This window comes from Pygoscelis adeliae, unplaced genomic scaffold (assembly GCF_000699105.1).
Source record: "Pygoscelis adeliae isolate BGI_AS28 unplaced genomic scaffold, ASM69910v1 Scaffold212, whole genome shotgun sequence".
NCBI lineage: Eukaryota > Metazoa > Chordata > Aves > Sphenisciformes > Spheniscidae > Pygoscelis > Pygoscelis adeliae.
The window spans coordinates 817973-827928 of NW_008824235.1; the positions used below are offsets into that span (position 1 = coordinate 817973).

Consider the following 9956-nt stretch of genomic DNA (forward strand, 5'->3'; position numbering starts at 1 on the left):
CCATTCATAACTGTAGAATGTTTCCACTGATTTTTATGGACAATGATCAGTGAATGAATTTTCTTGACAACAGCATGACATTTCAAAGCTGCCTTTCACCACAGAGCTGCCTGTATTTTCAGGACAAAGAACCTGTATTTCATTTATATATGTACTCAGGCAGTCAGAACACATTCCAAAATATTACTGAATGAATTAGACAAGTTTTATGTAAGCATCAGTATCATTTTATTTCCAGGTTTGCTTATGTTTAAAGAATTCTAAAACTTGAATATGCTAAATATAAAAAGTTAAACATTTACATCCCAGTTGACAATGATCTCGTGTTAAACTATTAAGGAACAATGGAATAGCTGATGTTATTCTGATGTTATTCTGATGCCAATCTGAAAATATCAGCATGGGTTAGGACTGGATACGCTACCAAATACATGTAGCTAGTTTTTTACTGGGCCATAACTAATGATCACTGTCATACACTGTACTTTATGTCTCCATAACACTGGCTCTCATCAACATCTATTAGTAGAAGGTTGCAATATAAACATTTATAAAGCAGACACAATACACCAGCTTAACCACTAATGCATGGAATTGCTAATACAGAGCCATATGCTGAAATTCCATCTCTCTCTACATTTAACTTTTACAACCTAGGCAAATCAGACAATGGTATAGCCCACATCTTCCAAAACTGCTTACTGAAAAGAAAACTGGAATCAGCTGCCAGTTCAATTGTTTTTACAACATTCTAAATAAAACAAAGGCAGTCTATTGCCCTGACTTGTGAAAGAGCTCTAATGAATGCCAATGATAAGAGCAATTAGGGGATCAAATCTAACATCAGAGGTTTCTCTATAAGATATTAGCTCAATGACTGGTGTTTTTTATAAGCTAATTAGTCATGGCCATTGAACAAGAAACCGATGATCCAGAAACAATGATTCTGCAAAAATGTTTGCTGTCAAAACCCATTAATAATTTAATCCCTATAAACTATTTTTTAAAAATCACAAATAAAGGCAATGACCCCAGCTTCCCAATAAGAATTCTGTCTGTGACTGTAAAATCCTTCCACTGTATTGACAGTAACAACTTCTGAACAAAAACATATGAAATGTTCCAAGCAAGATCGGTTTCTGCATAGTTCTTACACTTCCAGTATTTACCAATATTCCTCCGACAGAAGCTATAGCATTAATTAAATATAAGATAAATCTGCAGGGATTGAACAACAGGAAGTCAGAAGGCATTCCTCCTTAAGATAGTAAAGTTGCCTCTTCCTAAAAGAGCAGAAAACAGAGCACTCAGAAATGGATGCTTCAGTTGACAACTCCCTTTTCAAACGAGGCAAGCCTGGCCAGCAGCACAGCCCAGGAGAAGGAAAGGACTGTCAGTATTTCTGACAACTGACTCAGAAGTCCTCTATCACATCAGTCCAGTTTAAGGCCCTATCCTCTTAAAAATCTGAATGACTGGTTATGCTAGTCTCCCACATTGTAGATGGCAGTACTACATGCAAGGCTTGAGCAATGTAAATAATCACTCAAGTTGTAAAATGGCAGAATAATGTTGTCTATGTAATCCTAATTGGGATTCCTTACATGTAGGAATAATGACAGTGTGTGACTGTGTAATGAAAGACTTTTTCTACAGGCTATTGCCTAGTTCAGTGGACAAAATGGATGCTGCTCACCGAATGGGCAACTTGTTTGATGGTCTATTGTAAAGCTCAATGCATTATTTACTGCAAACTCCTCAAAGCAGAGTCTGAAGACAGAGGACGCTCACAAGAGAAAGCTCTATGGCAGCTCTCACCAGAGCACTTTATGCCCCACAAACTTTTTTCAAAAATAGCGTTGTCCTCATTGTACATTTAGTCACTGTGGCTACTCAACATTATCAAAGAATTGGAGGTCCCAATCTGAAATTATCATCATCATCAAACATTCAGCTGCCTACTCTAGTGAGACCTAGTTTAAACTCGGCTACACTTGAACACTCCATTCAACTGATTTGCTGCGGGTGCAGTAAACCCTGGCAGGAACTACAGAAACTACCTGCCAAGGAAACATGTGTCTAAGCCCTCAGGTGTTATTTCCTAAAGAGCTATAAAATGTGGAGTACTTTGTGTTCAAAGCAACCTGCCCTTGATTTCAGGTATGAGTTTTGGCACTTCCTCAAATCAGAGCCAAGAGCTAAAGTCAAGATTCCTGACATCAGCGAAAAAACTTACTACAGCATCTTGACCGGTCTCAAGTAGGAAAAACAGGGAGAAAAATCACATTCTCCAGAATAATATTTGATTGGTTAAGTTCCATTTTAGGCTCTGGAGAGTAAGTTCTCAAGGACAAAGTTCTGTCTTCCCATAATATGCAACGCTAACCCTTTCTGTTCAAATCCCTTCCAGCATCTTTAGTGCTTGTTCTCCAGTCTGGCTGCATAAATTCCTTCCCTCTTATGCCCCATGATTATACTGATTCCCAGTCCCTCCTCACTTACAGAAAATCCACACAAAGGCTCCTTGGCCATTTTTAATACCATCTCAGTTCATGGTCTCTGCCTTTTTATCCAAGAAATCTAAATTTTGCCTTAACTACCAGCTCCTCACATGACATCTACCTCCTCTGAACAGAAACTCTATCTTCCCAATGGACCTTGCTTTTCTGTTCCCCTCAAAATTACTATCTGATCTAGTACTGGCTCCCAGTTTAAGTTCCCTTTTCCTCCCAGCTCCAGGCTCTCTGCCCTAAGATCTTATTCCAAGTTATCATGGAATCATAGAACCATTTAGATTGGAAAGGACCTTTAAGATCATCGAGCCCCGCCGTTTGATCTCTTTCTGACTACAGGCCCAGTTTCTCCACTTTTGTATGGAAGAGAGAGGCAAACAGGTGACCTCTAGCAGCCCCTTCCAAATTATATTGTATGATTACTCCAGACATGAACCTGAAGAAAACATTGGTATATACAGATGAATTCTGCAGACTTCCTAAAATCAAAAGTAGTAGAAAGCATATCCCCCATAAAGAATTGCTAAGAGACAAACGATACTAAATGTCACTAATTCGTTACATGTTTTCAAATAAGATATTTCTAAGATTTTACAACTAGGATCAAACCATTTTAAGTTAAAGTTTTACAGACTTCTACTTTTTTTCCTTTTCTGAATAGATTTTTTTTTTGTTCCTTTAGTAATAGAACTCAAGTAACAGACCAGAAAAGTTACGAGTTTACTAAAAGGTCATGTTAAAAGTGGCATCCTGTACTGGAAAGTGTTTGGCAATCTTAGTAAGTAAAATTCTATCATCTGCATTGATGATGTGCCCATGCATACCACTGCTAGTAGAAAGAATTCATAACTAAAATTATTATCTAGTCTCAGTCTATTTTGTAGACTAGCTATGATTCACTGTAAGATGCTTCTAGAAAAACAAGTATATATTCAATCACAAAAACCAGTCATACAGTTAAATGAAAAAGCAGTTTCTGAAAGCTGCAAATGAAGTGACAGAGAATGAAAATTCATTTTTGAGAAGCCATAGCATGAGACAACTAATGCTGTGATCATATATTACTGTTCCATCAGCAATAGATCTGATTTAAGAGCTTGCCACTCCAGCTAAGGCACTCCAGTCACTACCTTCCCTCACTGTAGGTTCTTAGTTGACCCTTTAGGTACACCAATTCCAATGTTTTTATAGCCATACTCCTATCCAGCTTTTTAAAAATATTAAAAATATAGAAGTGCAGTGCGATAATTTGACCAATTTCCCAAGGTAACAAGAGGCCAATGTGCACAGTTTACAAGTGTGTTTTTCCATATTTAGTTTGAGGTAGTTAAAAAAAACCCCATAACATTGTTTGCTTTCTGTTACAAAGTAAATAATTCAAGTAAATATTTTCTCTTTAGCATTTTCACGTATTTGAAGGGTAGTGTATTTGTGCTTTGTAGAAGTGTCTATTCTTAAAAATAGTACAGCTGTGTTTGTCTGCAAATCACAACCCAACTCCCGAAATACACCAACACTCATGGCTAGACCTCCCTCATACCTCTGCTCTCCCATCTCCCAGATCAACATTTTCCTTCCACTTGGTGCACACAGCAAGTTCAAACTATTCAGTTCAATTCAACTATTTAATTCAAACAGTCTGGGAGCATGTTTACTTACACATGTACACAGACCTTTTAAAAAAAAAAAAAAACACCCCATAGAGAAGCCACATCAAATCCTTAGGCTACTACTTACACAGAGGGAGTCCAAAGCAAGCATCAGGCAATACAGATAGAAGTTTTTACATGAACCCACAGCCTAACATACGAACTCTTTTTCCTCGTTAAAACTACAACCTACTAGCTAACATGAAAATGAACCTAAAGGCCTCTCTCAACACGTTACTCCAAATAGCTTATGACTAAGTTACTCCAAATATCTTATGACACAAGTGCTAGAAAAATCTAACACAACTCTAACAGTAATACCTGTCAAGAAGCCACAAAAAGATTCTGACTACGTTCATGTACTAAGAACAAGCAACGTAGAGACAGCCAGACATTGCACCAAGAAATACAGAAATATAAATGGAATAAACAGAGGGGCAGTAATAAACAGACGCAACATGGAAATTAGAGATTTCCACGGGTTGCCTTTCAACAGCCCATTTGGGGTTGATGCCATGAATCATAGCCAATCCATATGATCTCTGAAACTTCACACTGTTATGACCACCTTATGTCAAACACTCTCCCGCTCCCAAATTGTCTTGGAGTGTATTAAAGCATGACAACATGACTATGGAAGTAGACACACAGTATTTCTGGAATGGAGCTGTCTCCCATCTGGTTTGCTCAAACCAGAAGCTGATGTGCTCAGATTTGTCTGCACTCATCAGCGTGTATGATCCATAAGCAAGTTTATAACCTCAAGCACAGGACTGTACAATTCTTCTTAATTTAGAAGATTCTTAATAGAATCACAAAAAAAAGTCATTATATGTATTTCTACCTTCTTCCTACTTCTTTATTCCTATTAAGCCCCTGCTATCCATGTTATACCGCTGCAGTGAGTGTCAGGGTTCAACAAACAGAAATAAAAATAGACATATGAAACAAAGCACTACGTGCACTATTAAAAACTCTTGCAGCCATTTAAAGATATTCATTTCAGCAAAAATCTTCTGTATAGTGTAACTATAAGTTCTTCAACAAACCTTAGGTCTATGGCCATGAACAAACAATTCAAGAAGCAGTAAAAGAAGATAAAACAAAATTATATTTGCTTCTCTGCTTTGCAAATCAAAATCTTCATAAGATACACCCTACACACAGCCATCCGCCTTTATGAAACTGCAAACTACTCAGATTTCTCTTAACAAAAGCAACTCCTTAAATGAATCACAACCACTGATGAATTATGTTAGCCTGTTCGTTATTGTGGACGGTACACAATAATGTACTTGCTAGCTAGCATGGAAAGATACTTCTGTTACTCCTGGATTATATAGAATAGGACTGCAAATTCTGGATTTATAAAAACCAAGTCTTCTCCTTTTTGAGGACTGAATGTTTTTTACTGAAGCTTACAAATATGACAAGCCTCTTTGGGTCTGTACCAAAGTTAACGTGCCTAATATTCAGTGACAGGGGTTCTCGGCGTTCTTTGAAATCAGGCTCCTTCAAGCTGGTTCAAATTAAGCGACTGAAACAGACTAGTTGTCAAAACTAACAAATAATTTTTAAAAGTAGCCAGGATCAAGGTGATCAAGTATTAAGTCAATATCAAGTAGAAATATTGAAATGTAAGTAAGAATAGAGACTTTGCATAATTTTAAAGGTATCTACATTTTAATTGAAATGTTTTTGACAGTAATACACAGTCCAGCTAGTCATATTGATAAAAGGTATCTAGAAGCCTTCATTTAAGCTAGTTAAAGAGTTAGAGCTGAAACACCGATAGAGCATAAACACATGCCATTAGACTGAGGGGGTGGGGAGATGTGCTAGACAGAGTAAAACATGGTAGCCCTGTTTCATGGCAAGTGTCCCTGAGGTGCTACATAGATTTGGAACCTTTGCAGAGAAAGAGGCAAGTCTGTCTTCCGAAAGCAAAGATAATCCTGGAATGTAAAAAAAAGCCCCAGGTACATGTAAATGGTAATCACTAACTTGTGTCTGTCATCTGCCCATATAGGATATAATATGCAGACAGACTTAAAAATACTTTCTATTTCTAAGCAATAAATATAAACTCAAGCTTTGTCAACAGCTTAACCTATGGACTAAACAGATGCAGGTGCAGGAATCTTAAAAGGAAAAACCTTTGTTTCTCTGCCACCAATTTCCCAGTTTGCCACATCAAAATATCTTATTTGTTCACTAGTGCAGTTTAAGCTAGGGGTTGTTTCCAAATCCTTCTTGCACCACAAGGAGATCTTTCATCGTGTTCTTTACATTTTCAATCCAGAGCTCTGTAGAATCCCATGTATTCTCCTTTCACAGGTATCACCATGCTCAATGTGTACTTTAGGACTGGAAAAGCAGCAGGACACTACACTGCCAGTTGTGACACTAGTAGTATGATACTATAGTTTGATATTATTATTTCAAAGTCCGAGGCATCAGGATTAACATCTTGCATTCACTCTACAAAAAAAACTAGGATTATTGCTATGACAGAAGCCTATACAACAGATTTATTTTTACTTGAATAGTTGTTTTCTCTCTGAACTTGAAAAATGGAAAAAACATACTTTAAGCATATTGGCCCTAATAGTTACCATAAATCTCCAGAAAGGCTTGCTAAAATTTGTGGTATTATCACACTTGCCTCTTAGAGTCCTACTCGTTATTTAGATCAGCAGTGTATTCCAGTTAAAATTATACATAGTGCTTTCTTCAGGACATTTGTCTTTCTCATCACAGAAGACAAGAGAACAATAATAGGAAAAGCCTCCTTTGTAAAACGTATTAAGTATTAAAAAAATCACAGGAGGTCAAAAACGTCCTGTTACATGACATCATTGCAATGCAGCAGATGAAAGGAAAACAATTTTGAACAGGATTCATATTTTGATCCAGAGGAGACCACCAGATCATATGTAATCCAAGAGGTTTTGGTACATTTTTATTTTTATCATCTATAATCTGCATCGTATCTTAAAAAAACAGTTTAGAAATCAGGGGATGTGGAGAGTCACAGAGTGGTCACAGGAAAAGAGTATTTATGAAACATGGTAGAGATTGAAATTGCATCCTCGGTTAAAATTGCAGAGTAAGACCTGCAGTGGCAATGCAGTGGCATTTCTGTCGAAAAAGCCATAAAAGAGAGAGACATGAAAGTAACCCAGTGTTTATGAGTCACACCTATTCCTTGTTTTCTCCTGAGGAATCACAGATCGGGATCAGGCACAATGACCAAATGTGGCTGACATTCCTTCAAATTTCGAATTCTTGCATTCATCAATTAAGTTATCACTAACTTCTATAAACTAACTGGGAGATGCAGAAAGACATATGCACACAGTTTCAATGCAAGAAGAAAAACACTAAAGTGATACTGAGCCATAGAAATTAGCAAATAGGACTGTAAGAATCAGTGACCAAGTCCTGCATTTCCAAGGTTAACAAAAATGTGGTGGATAAATAGACATATAGAGGGAATAATGGAGAATATAAAAAAAAGAAATCAGCAGCTGAAACAGGCAACTGAAGAAAACACATGAAAACAAAATTTAATGCTTTAAAATTCTATCAAATTAAAAAGAATCACAGGAAGGAAAAAAATCCCTCCAAGCATAGAAAAAAAATTAACAAGCAGCAAACAATAAGCAACAGAAGTAATATATAGAAAAGCTACCAATCGAACAAGCACAATTGACGAAGCAACCGTGGGAAGCTTCCCAGTAAAAGACAGATGATCCTAAAATTCTTTCATGTAATAATAATAATAACAACCTAATAGCCTCTAGACAGACATTACTACATAGCTGCTTGCAAGGGGAGAACAGACAGCAGAGACAATGCACAAGATTTCCAACTCCATTAGTTTTGTTTTAATTTATGGAGAGCACTAAAGCATACCAAGCTATAAAGAAAACACAAAAAAAAAACCCTGGCAAGTCTGAATCTCGTGCCCAGAGAGAAAAGGGTCATTTAGGACATTGCTGAACAAAGAATATTTAAATGACATCTGAAAAATAAGAAGCACAACTGGGATCATAAGCTTTTCCTTTAAAAAAAAAAAAAACAACAAAAAACCCCACAGAACACAACCAAACATACTACCCAGTTTTAAAGCCATCCAGGCTTCTGAAGGAATTTGCAAGAAAAAAATTAACTGCAAATTCTGGGAGCATATGGAAAGTGTAAAAGTTCTTCAAGCCAGTAGAAGACATCTACAGCAAACTGAGAATTCCCACAGAAAAATGGGCAAGCTGTTTGATTTACACCCCACCCCCAAAAATCTGGAACAGTGAAGAGACTTCGGCAAAAAAGGTAATTCATATATTCTGCACATGTATTAGATGTGTCATGCCAATTCTGCTAAAGAACAATTAACTATGAGTGAAAGACTGTGTCAACTGAAAAAGCAGACTGAAGAGGGCTAAAATGAAAGTTTCAAGAAAACGGAATGTGATAAAATGTGATAAAAATAGAAAAGAAATAATAAATAATAGAGACAACTGACTGAACTGCATGAGTATGATAAAGAACGACATTAAATTTCACGATGTTGTGCACTGGTAAGGCCACTCCAAAATAAAGTGCTAGAAGGGTTTCATCTGTTACGACAGGGCTTAATGGATAAATTTTTAAGACCGAGAAAAAGTTCTTTTTGTCAGGGTTTTATTACAGGTAACTGTCACTAAAAATCAGCAGACTTCAGGTGATGAGCAAGAATCCATTGTTTCTGCCACATCATTCTCCAGTCAGCTACACGCCTTCTACAGGGACACTAATGTCAATCTCCCTTTTCTAACAATTCATCAGATTTTGTGAAATGTGTAAAAATTTTATTGGAGCAGACCAACAAGTTCCCTTTTCTAACAATTCATCAGATTTTGACAAAAGGAAAAATGGGATTACTCTGCTGTAGCCCAATTCCACTAGAGACTAGTTCAAAAATAATCAGTTTAAATGGTCTGACTTCATTTTCAAGATCAACCAGTCCCTTAAGCACCAGAATCCTTCTCTATTTAAGCAGCAGCAACACCATCAACTGTAAAAAGATCCTCCAAAAGGCAAGTAAGTACCAGCATGTTCTGTTCTACATTATGATAAAATGGAGAGACAGTGGAGATTCAAACTCAAAACTGTATCTTTAGCTATAACATTTTAATTGGGGGTGAAAGGGGTAGCAACCACAACAGTCACTGGACAAGCCAGAACCACCACATTGTTTGCTCTGGCCTGAAAAGCTATCAGCCTGTGAATCTAGTCCACAGCCTATGAATCTAGTCTACATGATGATATTCACCTTCAACTGATCTATTAAACAGTGACAATAAGAATAGTAGCTCCCATTCTACAGAGATCAGTATTCACCTAATTCCAATTTAATAGCATGAAACAGTAGTCTTAAATAAAAACCATTCTTAATCTCTTATAAACATATGAAATCCAGGACCAAAATTCTGCAAATTAACTTCAGGCACTTCTGAGTAGTTCTGATGAACAAGGACAGGCATAAGCACACAGAGAATGAAATGAACACTACAGCTATAATTGGAGTGCCACAGAAATATGCATTTTTTGCCATGAAATTCAATCTACACAATGGACAGTCAGCCTGATGGTTAACATTATGCAATGAACAACACCATAAAGGTTAGATCAAGACATTCTTGGTTATTTGCCATGGAAAGAGCACTGAATACACAATACTTATTTTCTGTAAGTGATAAAAGAATATAACGTTAGTAACAAAAACATGGAAAGAAAACCATCAATATCACTT

General features: G+C 36.8%; 1 protein-coding gene across 1 annotated transcript in view; it reads right to left on the reverse strand.

Moving 5' to 3' along the window:
- GULP1 (GULP, engulfment adaptor PTB domain containing 1) overlaps positions 1 to 4355 on the reverse strand; it is a 157713-nt gene extending 153358 nt beyond the window's left edge. Inside the window, exon 1 of the mRNA XM_009334981.1 lies at positions 4251 to 4355. The gene's annotated coding sequence lies outside the window, so the exon portion shown is untranslated. The remainder of the gene's footprint in view (positions 1 to 4250) is intronic.
- Positions 4356 to 9956: the final 5601 nt, after the last annotated feature.